We start from the raw sequence: 12,146 nt of genomic DNA, 5'->3' as shown, positions 1-12,146 counted from the left end.
GCTGAAAATAATTCAAAAAGAAAAACAGAAAACCGAAGAATAATTGTCGGTTTTTGGTTACGGTGTCGATTAAAACCGAACACGAAACTCTAAATAAAACATATTTCTCATTAGCGAACACATAAAATATATACATATGTATAAACGTGTCTCGGGCCACTAGAACAAGAAATGTAGGAACAAAATTAACATATTTTGAAAAATATTAAAATAAAAGCTTATTTTTACTTAGAATATATCCATATTTACTTGTGTATGAGTTTTTGTCTTCTTAGGATACCGTTAACCTATTCGCAGGTATAACCAAAATAAATTAATTTTTTTAACGGCAGTTTCAAATCTCCAATTTCAAATTTTTAAAAATTTTGTTAAACAAATTTTCCGTACCTGCGATTTAAATTTTTCGATTTTTGGGAAAAACTAATATTTTGACCATATTTTGGCGAATGAGCCGAATTTCCTTACTGTTATGATTTTTAAGTAAAAGCTATTCAGAATATTATAGTCCAGGTAATTTTAAATATAGTCTGGAAGTTTTACTAAAATCGGAAAGCGTTAACCCTTAAATCGTGAAGGTCAAAGGTCAAAATTTTCAATTATTGGATATCGAAAAATAAGGGACACACTAATGTATATTGTGGATCGTTTTATAGAGAGCCTCAAAAGTGAATAAACACCAGTGAATTTTTTAAGATCATGAACAGATTTTTTTTTGTCAGATCCGAATCTATTATTCAGCCCAATCTCCAACAAACCGAAACTTTTAAATTTTAATCGATGGATAGATTGTAGGATTTTTATTATCTTTAAAAAAAAAATAATTTGTTGTGTTTAGTCACTTTTAAGGCTCTCTGTAGATAGCGGAGTCGATATAGCCATGTCCGTCTGCCTGTTGAAATAAACTATTGGAATATATCAGGCATAGTCCCGGTTCGTCTGATATTTGAATATCTTGTACATAGACATTATGGATGTCAAATGAAAGACACTTAAAACTTTAAAAGCCTACGACTAACGGACCGACAATGGGTCACTTTTGGGAAATTTTTTTTTTAATGCGAATTTTATATTAACTTTTTTTGTAATGTTTGTTTTTAAGTATACTTTAGAGAAGTGTATATAAGATTCGGCACATACGAATATAGATAACATTTTTGCTTGTTAATTTAGCATGTTTGTGGAGTTTTAATTTTATAAGAAGAATCAACAACTAAACGGTTAATACGTAGCACCCGTTTTCACAAAACAATTTCCAAAAAAGAGCTTAAATAATCGTTAAAATTATATTTCAGATTGTGTAACTATGTAAAATAAATTAAACAAGTAAGAGTGCTATATTCGGCTATGCCGAATCTTATATACCCTTCACCTTTGTTGTGGATGCATTATTATTTTTTATAATTAGTATATAGGTATGTATGTATGTATGTACATTGCCCACTTTCAGCTTACAGCATCCTAAATTTATCAAGAACACAAAAAACAACAACAACGCCAAACGAAACAAAACACCAAAAGAAAAAACAAAAACAAAATACGCAAGGCAATGAAACCAACACACATCCAAACATACGTTTAATTGTATAAAAAACAACAACAACGCCAAAAGAAACAAAACACAAAAGAAAAACAAAATACGCAAAGCATGCACATTCAAACATACGATTTGTTGATTTTTTGTCAAAAAAACCAACACACAACCAAACAAAAGTTTAGTTGTATAAAAAACAACAACAACGCCAAAAGAAACAAAACACAAAAAAAAAACAAAATACGCAAACCTTGCACATCCAAACATACGTTTTGTTGTTTTTTTGTCAAAAAAACCAACACACAACCAAACAAAAGTTTAGTTGTATAAAAAACAACAACAACGCCAAAGCAACAACGTTTTGTTGCTTTTTTGTCAAAGCATGCAATACATTGTGTTTTTTGATGAAATTTTCAGAGGTTGTCTCGGATTTTTGCTCATATCTCCGTTATTTATGGACGGATTTTGCTGATTTTAAATAGCAAAATTCTCGAAAGTATGTCTGACAGAATTGTTGAAGATTTGGATCCCGGAGATATCTGGGGCCTTCAGAAAATTGATTTCAACAGACAGACAGACAGACAGACGGACAGACAGACAGACAGACAGACAGACAGACAGACAGACAGACGGACATGGCTTAATCGACTCCGCTATCTATAAGGATCCAGAATATATATACTTTATAGGGTCGGAAATGAAAAATGTAGAAATTACAAACGGAATGACAAACTTATATATACCCTTCTCACGAAGCTGAAGGGTATAAAAAGAACTTATTATAGCCTCAACATAATGTTTATATGAATTTATATGAACAACTTTTAATAACGTTTTTATTTATAACTCCTGAACTAATCGAGTTTCCATCGAAATTATTTTGCACAAATATAGTAGAGAGTTTAGGTGTCATCAATGAGGACTCCTCGTACCATTTTCTTTTTGAATTTTTAACACCGCGATCTATGATATTTTTCACATTGAAATATATACTCTGAAATTTGACCTTTAACCTTTTAGAAGTAAACAATTTTATGACCATTTTAAGGTTAATATCTTTGCCTTTAAAATGGAATCAAAAATTATGTTGGACTTTGAGTTGCTTCAAAGTTATGGGCAATTATATGTATATTTTAGACAATTTTAACAAATTTTTCAATTTTAAAATCGCGATATTTTTCAAATAGAAAGGTTTTCCTCATAGAATTGAGGAACCCTTTGGAACCGTAATATGTTTGGTAAAATTTATTAAAATCGAAGATGTCAAATCCGAAAATAGCAGTTTTCTGTCCGTTTTGATATGGATTCTCCCATAAATTAAAATAGGTTTAAAATAGGGTCGAAGCAATTTTAAAATTCGTTTATTTAAAACAACATTAAAAATAGGTATTTTAAGCTAAAATACGTTTATGAATACAATTTTGAGGAATTTTGCTTAAAAATGCCTTAAAATGCTGTTTAAAATTTTTACGAATACGGCCGTTAATATATCTTCACCAAAAATACTTAATAAGCATTCAAATTAGTTTATGCAATTACAAAAATTATTTAATTTAATGTGTTATATAACTGCAACTTTATTATTTAAATAAATAAATTCCTATATTTTCGTTATCTCACCAAACCATAGAGAAAAAATGCCACAATTGTTTTAATAAATCTCCCATGAAAATAAAATATATTTTACAGATTGTTGTTTAAACATTATGAGTAATTAAAACTAATTTGTGACAACTTAACACATCTGCATTAACTATTAAACAAAAACAACAACAGCAACAGCAACAAAAATAGTAATAAAAATTATTACATTTCAATAAATCACACATTTGCACACACATATGATATTTATTCATATCAATAAACACTTACACACACTACAGTGTGTACGCAACAACAAAACACACAGACACATGCACACACATGTGAGTATCATAAACAATGACAATAACAAAGTCATTATATGGTTCAATTGTTCAAATGACTGAAGTGGAGCGATATACATTCATACAGAGTTCGAAGAGACAGAGTGAGATGTGAGTAAGCATGAGAGTGATTACAAGGGAGTTCAGCCTGATAAGGTTGGCATGAGAAATAGAGTTTAAATAGGAAGTAATAAAATAACACATCCATTAAACTGAGAGAGAATCAGTTACAACGAAATGACAGTTTGTTGCTGGTTATTATTGCTGTTTGTTGTTGTTTCTGTTGTTTTTGGTTTGTCGTATCAAAGCAGATGTGGCAATATCAGTAGCTGATTGCTGCTGCTCTTGTTGTTGTGTTGTTGGTTTTGTTGTAGGACAATAATAATAGTAGTGTCAGTAAATATCATTAAATGACAACAAGCTATTTAACTACATTAAAACCCATTCAAGTGCCAATTAAAACCACAAAATGCAAGCATTGAATAATAAATAGCCAACTATCATCACAAATAAACAACCCAACGAACTTGCAGATACATAGATATACACACACAAACACAAACACACACACACACATTCAAGTAACCAAAAACCTAAATGCTCGTAACAGAACACAACTCAAATGAACACAACATTTGGTTATGATGATTGTTGTTCGAGTATGAGGGCAAGTACTCATGTATAAATAGTATCTCCACTTCAAAAAAAGCCCGTAATAAAAAAAAAAATATGAAACTGAAAAATAAATATAATTCTATATGAATGAAGAAGTGATTTCGTTAGTGGGTGTGTATGGGTTGCACGGTCTGCGAGAATGCTGGAATTAATGGATGAATGTGTGGTTGGCTGAATGTTAAGGCAAGAAAGAGGGAAATAAATACATAAATTGATGGAAGTAAAAGTTTATATTTGCTACTAACATTTATTCAAATAAAAACACTTAAAGTACGCACTTATTTAAGTGTGTGCTGAATGCACGTTTTATTTATTGAAAATCTGACTTTCTATAGTTTGAGAAAAATTTCTTTGAAGGAGTGAATTCTATTTTTACTAAAGTGTATTTGATTGTGAAGCAACTGATATTTTTATAATAGCAGTATATAGGTTGAATCCAGGCTGAGTACTTAAGGAGTAAGATCGTTTTTCCTTAAAACTTTTAACCCAAGTATTCTTTGATTTTTTTTTTATCAATTTACCTTTGGAAAGTATCTCAGTTATTATGTTTAATGTCAATTATGTTCATTTAATGTTAATCTGATTAAAACGACGTGAGTGACGAGAAAAAAATGCGTACTAAAATTATTAAATATTTTCAACAAAACCCATTTTGGTCCTACAAAATGTTGGCCAAACGATCAATGGTCTACCGTCAAACTGACTCCAATGTTATTAAACAGTATCGGGTTAGAAGGAATGGTCCATATGATGTTTCTAAAGCCAATAAATATAAAGCATTTTCAAAAGAGCTCCCAACACATCCGGTAGGAAAGCAGTCCAGTTAGCTCAGTACTCAGACTATTTGGTACTAAAAGTTAAAGCTAATGCAGGTTTAAAAACATACAAGACTCAAAAAGTTCCTGACAGGAACTCTGCTAAAAATTTAGAGGCCAAAAGCAAAGCACGGAAATTGAAGTCAAATTTTATAAAAAAAAGTATGTTCTGGAACATTTTTAGCAGCTTCTGGGTCAATATTTGTATGTTGCTGATGCTCAAGGGAATGTTGTACAAAAATTTAGGACCCAAAAGCAAAAAAAAATCCCAAGGAGTTCTTGCTATAGCAAGCAATATGCAGTTGCGGCAAGAGAAGCTAAACTACCGAAATTTACAACAAGGAATAAGACTTCTTAATGTGCCCACTTATTTTTGGCCTGATTTGGCATCCTGTCACTATGGTAAGCAAGTTCTTGAGTAGCACAAGAACAATAATGTGGTATTTGTACCAAGAGAGGCAAATCCTCCAAACTACCTGGTACTAAGGCCAGTGGAGTGGAGATTGGTAAAAGAGAATTGAAGAGCACAAAAAAGGTGTTAGATTTTAAACGGAGAAAGTGACAGAAAGCTCTATAAAAAACTTAATGAAAGGATTTCAGGAAAAGGTTCATAAATTCATCACTATTGATTAGAACTATAAAAATAATATTTTTTGTAAATTGTAATACTAATTTCAATTAAATAAAATTAATCAAAACTGTAGGTTTAGTGGTTTCTCTTTTATTAAAATCTATATATAACTTTTGGTAATCGATGCCATCCGATCGGGATGAAATTTGCACCAAGTTTAGACCTATTGGATAGTAATTCAGACATAATTTTTCAACAAGATCGGTCAAGAATTCTCATCCCACTGAGAGACTAAAAATCTCTTAAAGGAATGGACCTAAGCTTTCATTTGAGCAAAAAAAAAAATTAAAAGAAAAAATATTACAAATTTTTAATTTTTTTTTAAATATTTTTTTCGAAAAATTGAAGAAATAACTATCTAAACTATTTGGGACACATTTTGCTAAGAACAATAGGTAATAAGTTACATGGATGAGATAAATCACATGTTTGGCCAAAATTTCAAAAATTGTGTCTGAATTACTATCCAATAGGTCTAATCTTGGTGCAAATTTCATCCCGATCAGATGACATCGATTTTAAAAGTTGGTTCACTTGACGTGAAATCCCCCATATGTTAAATATTTTTTTCGATCTCATACCTTATTAACCGCGTTTTTGATATTTTGAAAATACCTCTAAATTTAGGGATAACAATTAATTTGTTTATATAATCCTCCAAAATACAGAGTTATTATTGTAATAAGTGGCTGTTGTTGTTCTTCCTTTACCATGTATGGTGTGTGTTTTTACGATATTTCCTGAGATACCGAATTATTTAAAAAATAAAACGTTTCTAAACCACTGTGCACCACTGTGCATATTATACAAGCATTTTTGACCTTCTTTCAAATCATATAGTTTTTTTCTTGTCTTCAAAAGATTAACTCTTATCCTATTATCCTCAGAAGTTGATGTAATTTTTGTTATTCATGAAACTCTAACTAAATCAAAACAATTTCAACTATTTGCCATTTACCAACTCTGACTCATAATAGATGCGTGTTTGAAAGAGCGCCACTCTACAAATACAAATAATTGCCACTGCAGATGTCGGTAGAAAATAAAATTGAAATTTCTTTCAACAAACGGAAAGAACTACTTCCACATCGACTCAATAGGAGTAATAAAATACAACAAATACATATAGACATTAACACCACATGAGTCATTTATTTAATTGTATTGTATTGGTATTTAAATGCATGTGTTTTTATTTATGTATTGTATATGCACAGACTGTGAATGGATCAGTATGTGTGTGTTTCGTACATGTTTTATGGTTTTATATACTAGAAAATGTTTAATATAAATAAGAAGGCGTTACGTTTATTTGTCTTTGTTCTATCTGACAACTCACAGCACAAGACAGTCATACAAAATACAAAACAAACTAGCCAACAAACAAACATTCACACTATTGAACAGTGAGGTTGATAAAAAAAACTGGATAAATTTCTAAATTTCTTTACAGACTGAGATTTTTTCAACTTGCAACAGCAGTTGCAACCGGATTTGACTTCTAATATACTTTAATACAATAGTTTATTCAAATTTTTATCAATTATCATTAATATGTGAATTGTTTTTCACATATTTTTAGATCAATATTTTTTCTTCGAACCCACTGTCCACCAAAGACTTATACTAAAAAAAATAGTTTATTGTTTAAATAATAAATTGTGTATATGAGAGTATATTTTTTGTGCATGCTGTATACTTTAATATTTAAATTTATTTTTTTGTTTAATATTTGCACAAACTACTTTGAGAATGTATGAAAGTGTTTGTGTGTTGTTTACCATATTTATCATCCATTTAAAGGAAAATTGTTGTCTTATCTTGCTCCTATCTTTGTCTCTTATCAATTTCCGTAAGAATTGCCAAAAGCTATAATATGTCATCAGGTTTCTGTTTTCTGGTGTTTTGCAGTTGTGTTTTGTTTTCCATGAAAAAACAAAGGCAACGCCAACATATGTATTGTGTATGTGTTAACATATACAAACAAAGCCACCCATACAGATACGAACTAAATATATAAAATATAAATACATATATTTTACTGTATTTATGGCGTTTTTTCCGTATCCTGCTATGTACGAGTACAATTCAAGTGTGGACAATTTATTATTTGCATAAGAGAAAGAAGGTGGATCTTAAATTGCAATTTATTTTCGTTAAACTTAAAAAGACAGTTTAGCATTTTTTTGCATTGCATTGTATTGTATTGTTTTACTTTTAAACTTTTTTCATTGCAGCGTTTCAAGTAGTTTTTATTCTTTTATTTTAAATCCTTGAGTTTTTCTAAAAACTTTTTCATATAATGGTGGAAAATATTAACGAAAGTTTTTAGGCAAAATTACAATTTCAATATCATAAACAGAAAAATGTAAATACTATTTAAGTTTTTATTTAATATGGTATTTAAATAAGTAAAACATACAACGTATTATCGTTAAGATATGTAAAGATTTATATGTTTAATAATTGAATGGGGTTATATTTTATGCAATTTACCAATTAATTATGGTTCTTACAGCTTCGTTGTATCGTACTGGGCTCCTTTAACTCTTCAAATAAACTTTAAAAGTATTTAATCACTCTATTTTATTATTTTCTTCTATATAAGAGTCATGCAATGCAAAGAATTTTCTTAAAATAAAATATTTTCTTGTAAGCACAAAAACCTGATAAATACAAAACAAATTCCAAACTAAATTCAATTATAAAATAGCTTTCTTAATAAATATTTTTAATACTAGCCAAAGGTAGAGGGCGATATTCCGCATTGCCTCACTCTATTGTATGTTATAAATACAAAGGTGTACTACACAACGTATGATTACGAATGAATCGATGTATGAATCTATATTAATCATACTCACTAGATTACGTACTTAACTAATTTTGGAAGGGTATAATCTGTCATTTATTATCAATTAGTTATTGATTATAGTGTAAACAAATCCTTGCGGGAAGTTTTGCATTACTTCTTTAATTTGAACAAAAGTTCCACTGAAGCACACTGATTGTCCACCAACACTGAACTATTGTTCAGAAGTTGTGATTTTGACACGAGAGACAAATATCGCACAGACCAGCCAAAAATGTTTAAAGACCAAGAATTGGAGCATTACTCTATGAAGATTGTTTTCTAACTTAACAAGAGCTTGCAAAATCATTGGGAGCTACTTTGGGAGCAGCAATTTAAAAACGTTTGCAAGCAGCAGGATTCATCCAAAGGCAGGGAAATTGGGTACCATATGAATTGAAGCCAAGATACCTTGCATTTCGGAAATGATGCTTGAATGCTATAAAAGAAAACCATTTTTGCGATGATCGTATGTGAAGCCCGGCCCACCAGCCGAATTGACACCAATATATTTAGTGGCGCTAAGACAATGTTCTGTATTTGGTGGAAGCAAAAGGGACCTATCTATTATGAGCTGCAGAAATCTGACCAGACTATCGCAAAGAACCTTTACCGAAAGAAACCGATTCGTTTGAAGGGAGCATTGGTCAAAAAACGTCCAGACATGAAACCTTAATATTCCATCCCGACAACACTCGGCCACATGTTACAATACCCGTTAAAATGTATTTATAATGAAGTGGTTGGGAAGTTTGTCCGACTACTATTGGTTTCGATAGAGACAAATTGCTCTCTCTGGGATACGCTTTGCTTTGGAATAGAGTATCCTCAAATTATAGGCAGTTCTTTTGTTGTTGCCAGAAAAATAGGAAATGGTCGTAGCTAACAATGATAAATACTTTGAATAAATTTAGATTGTACAAATGTTTCAAAATAAAAGTTAAAAATTTTAATAAAAAATTTGTTTATTAAAAATTGTTATTAACACATTTCGATCACGGTTGCGTTTTTGCTTTAATGACTTTAACCATATACTAAATTAATGAATTATATAGTTAATGGTAACACATGTTGTCTTCTAAATAAAAGCACAAATACAATTCAACACAGTTTTTAAGTTCAAAAAGTCCATTTGCTAAACCCAAATTTATTCGATTTAGCAGAGTTACCTAAATTGTCTTCATAGTGGTTAATAACAAATTAATTCTGTAATATTTTTTTGTGTTAACAGAATACTATCCGAAAAATTTTTTTTTTTCCGAACGTAGCCTTTTTTAATTTTTTTTTGGTTATATCTTTGGCATTTACAGACGGATCTTAATGTATGATATATCAATGTTTTGCTCTAAGGGCCATTGACCTTAACTATCCCGTTCTAGTATTAATCCACCAGATCTCTGTTGCTCGCAAGAAATCATTAAACAAAAACATTGATATTCATACTTAAAGATCCGACTTTTCGGTAAAAAAAAAAGAATATTTTTTTTCGTAACTGCCTTGCAGGGGTATTTTCTTTTTTTTTAGGTACGATTTAATGTACATACATGTATTGTACATATTTTGCAATTGATTTTCATTCAACTAAAAACATATTCGAACTACACATCAATCTATTTTTTATTGTACAACATTTACAAATATTTCAATAACTTTTATTTTGTTTCTCTCGTTTCGTTTTAGGTTTTCTTCTTTTATTATTATCTTCTATACAACGTAAATAAACAATAAACAAAGGATTTACATGATTTTCATCAAGAAAAAGCAACTACAGAAGGAAGAACTACAACACCAACAATATCAACAATGTCAGTGTACAAATCCTTACAGCAATAATAAACAAAAAGAAATCTTTCCAAACAGCTGAAGGAGGAAATAGAACAACCAAAAACATGCAGATTAAAATGGAGTTGGAAGCAACTTAATAAAAAGCAATAAACAAATAATAACAACAAAAATTGCAATAAGAAAGGAAAATATGTACACATTTCAAAACGTAGAACATTATTACGAATATTGAGAAGTAAAAAAAAGAAATAAAGAAAAACAACGACAACATAGGGAGTGGAAAGAGAAATTTCATAATGTTACTGCGACATAAAAATAATAATCGTAAACATAACAGCAGCAACAACAATAACATTAAGAATAAAAATAACAATAATAAATTCAGCGAACAAGAAATTGAAGAGAAAATTTCAACAAAAATATTTAATAGGCAACAACAACAGCTGCTGCAACTGAAACAACGATAGCATTAGAAAAATATTATTTCCTTCTTCCTCTTCTTTTTTATTTTAAATTAAAAACGAACAAACAGAAAGCATTAAAAACAAAACAGTATCAATTTTTTTACGATTAAAACGAAATAACAACTTTAATTGTGAACAATAATAACAACAACAAAACAAACAAAAAATTACATAAAAAACATCAACAAAAAAAAAGAAAAGAAACGACTGAACAAAATTAAAACATTACTTTTAAATTTTTTATTAAAATTTCATTCGAATCCACAAAAACCACGAAACAATCACAGACGTACATCCCCATACATACGCAATTACTCACTTTTACATAGAAAGCAAAAAATAAAAAAGAGAAAAAACACATTGACTCATTCATTTACTAACTCAATCACAGCCAAACATACATTTTAACATTTACAACAAGCAAAAAAAATTAGCCAAATTTGATATTAAAAGTGTCGGGTTGTTCGTTCGTTCGCTCATTCATTCACTACGTTATAAGTGACGTATACCACCATAGTCCACTCCAGTTCATAGACATGCAACTGATTTTCATCAAACGTACATATTTATCATAGAGTATATAGCAACAACGACAGCAACCACACAACAACTAACGCTAAATGTTTGAGCAAGCAACAAATGAGAAACGTGGTGATTTCTACCAGCATAAAACGATAAAGTAATAGAAATGCGGTTCATGCTAAATCTGGACTTAAAGTAAAATTTTAATTAATTTTATTCTTGCAAAGGAAACATGCAATAGGGGTCTCAAGTGAAAGGTCTTTGTTGTTTTAGACATTTTCGTATAATATAGATTTTAAATTATTGGAATTTTTGTAGTTTTTTGCAAAAATCTTTTTGTTTTTTAAATCTTAAAGTTATATGAGGTTTATGAAGTATCAATTTAAACTAATTGTTTCAAATACAGTCTACTCGCGATAATATGAACTAATTAAAACCAGGCCAGTTCACTTTTGCAAGATTGTTCATATTTGCGAATGGCATCTAATTCCCAACTACAAACATTTTCCCATAAAAATAAAAGTTTCACGTTAAATTTATATTTAAAAAATTAATATGTAATTCCAGCTGAATGTGTGCACTAACTACAACGTGTATGTTAGAAATTTTGATTGACAGTTGAAGACAATTTCAAATCAAACATCTAGGGAAATTCAATTATGCAGTTATTATTATGCAGTTGAATTATAATTTAGCCAAAACCCTGTTGATTTGGATTTCAACTCTGTGTAGATAGATAAAATCCGTTAAAAATCAAAAACAAGTTAGAGACCTATATTCGACAGTGCCGAATCTTATATACCCTTCACCAAATTATACTTTAAAATACAAATTTTAAATATTTTTAAGTAAACAAAATTAAAATTTTTTTTCAAAAAAAAAGTTTTGAAAATTAAAAAAAAAATTCCAAAATTTTTTTGTCGATGTTGTTTTTATTTAATTTTTTT

General features: G+C 29.6%; 1 protein-coding gene across 7 annotated transcripts in view; it reads left to right on the top strand.

The window, feature by feature from the left end:
• app (Palmitoyltransferase app) overlaps nucleotides 1-12,146 on the top strand; it is a 262,389-nt gene that overhangs the window by 195,650 nt on the left and 54,593 nt on the right. For 3 of the 7 annotated variants that reach the window (XM_065506492.1, XM_065506497.1, XM_065506495.1), the window contains one exon: nucleotides 10,109-11,356. The exons of 1 other annotated variant lie outside the window; for it this stretch is intronic. The gene's annotated coding sequence lies outside the window, so the exon portion shown is untranslated. Of the gene's footprint in view, nucleotides 1-10,108; nucleotides 11,395-12,146 lie in introns of all 7 variants that reach the window. 3 more of the 7 variants (XM_065506496.1, XM_065506498.1, XM_065506494.1) reach the window with 3 other exon arrangements.

Source organism: Calliphora vicina, chromosome 3 (genome assembly GCF_958450345.1).
Source record: "Calliphora vicina chromosome 3, idCalVici1.1, whole genome shotgun sequence".
Taxonomy (NCBI): Eukaryota; Metazoa; Arthropoda; class Insecta; order Diptera; family Calliphoridae; genus Calliphora; species Calliphora vicina.
Note: the sequence above shows the minus strand (reverse complement) of the source record. Positions and strands in the feature narration are given on the sequence as shown.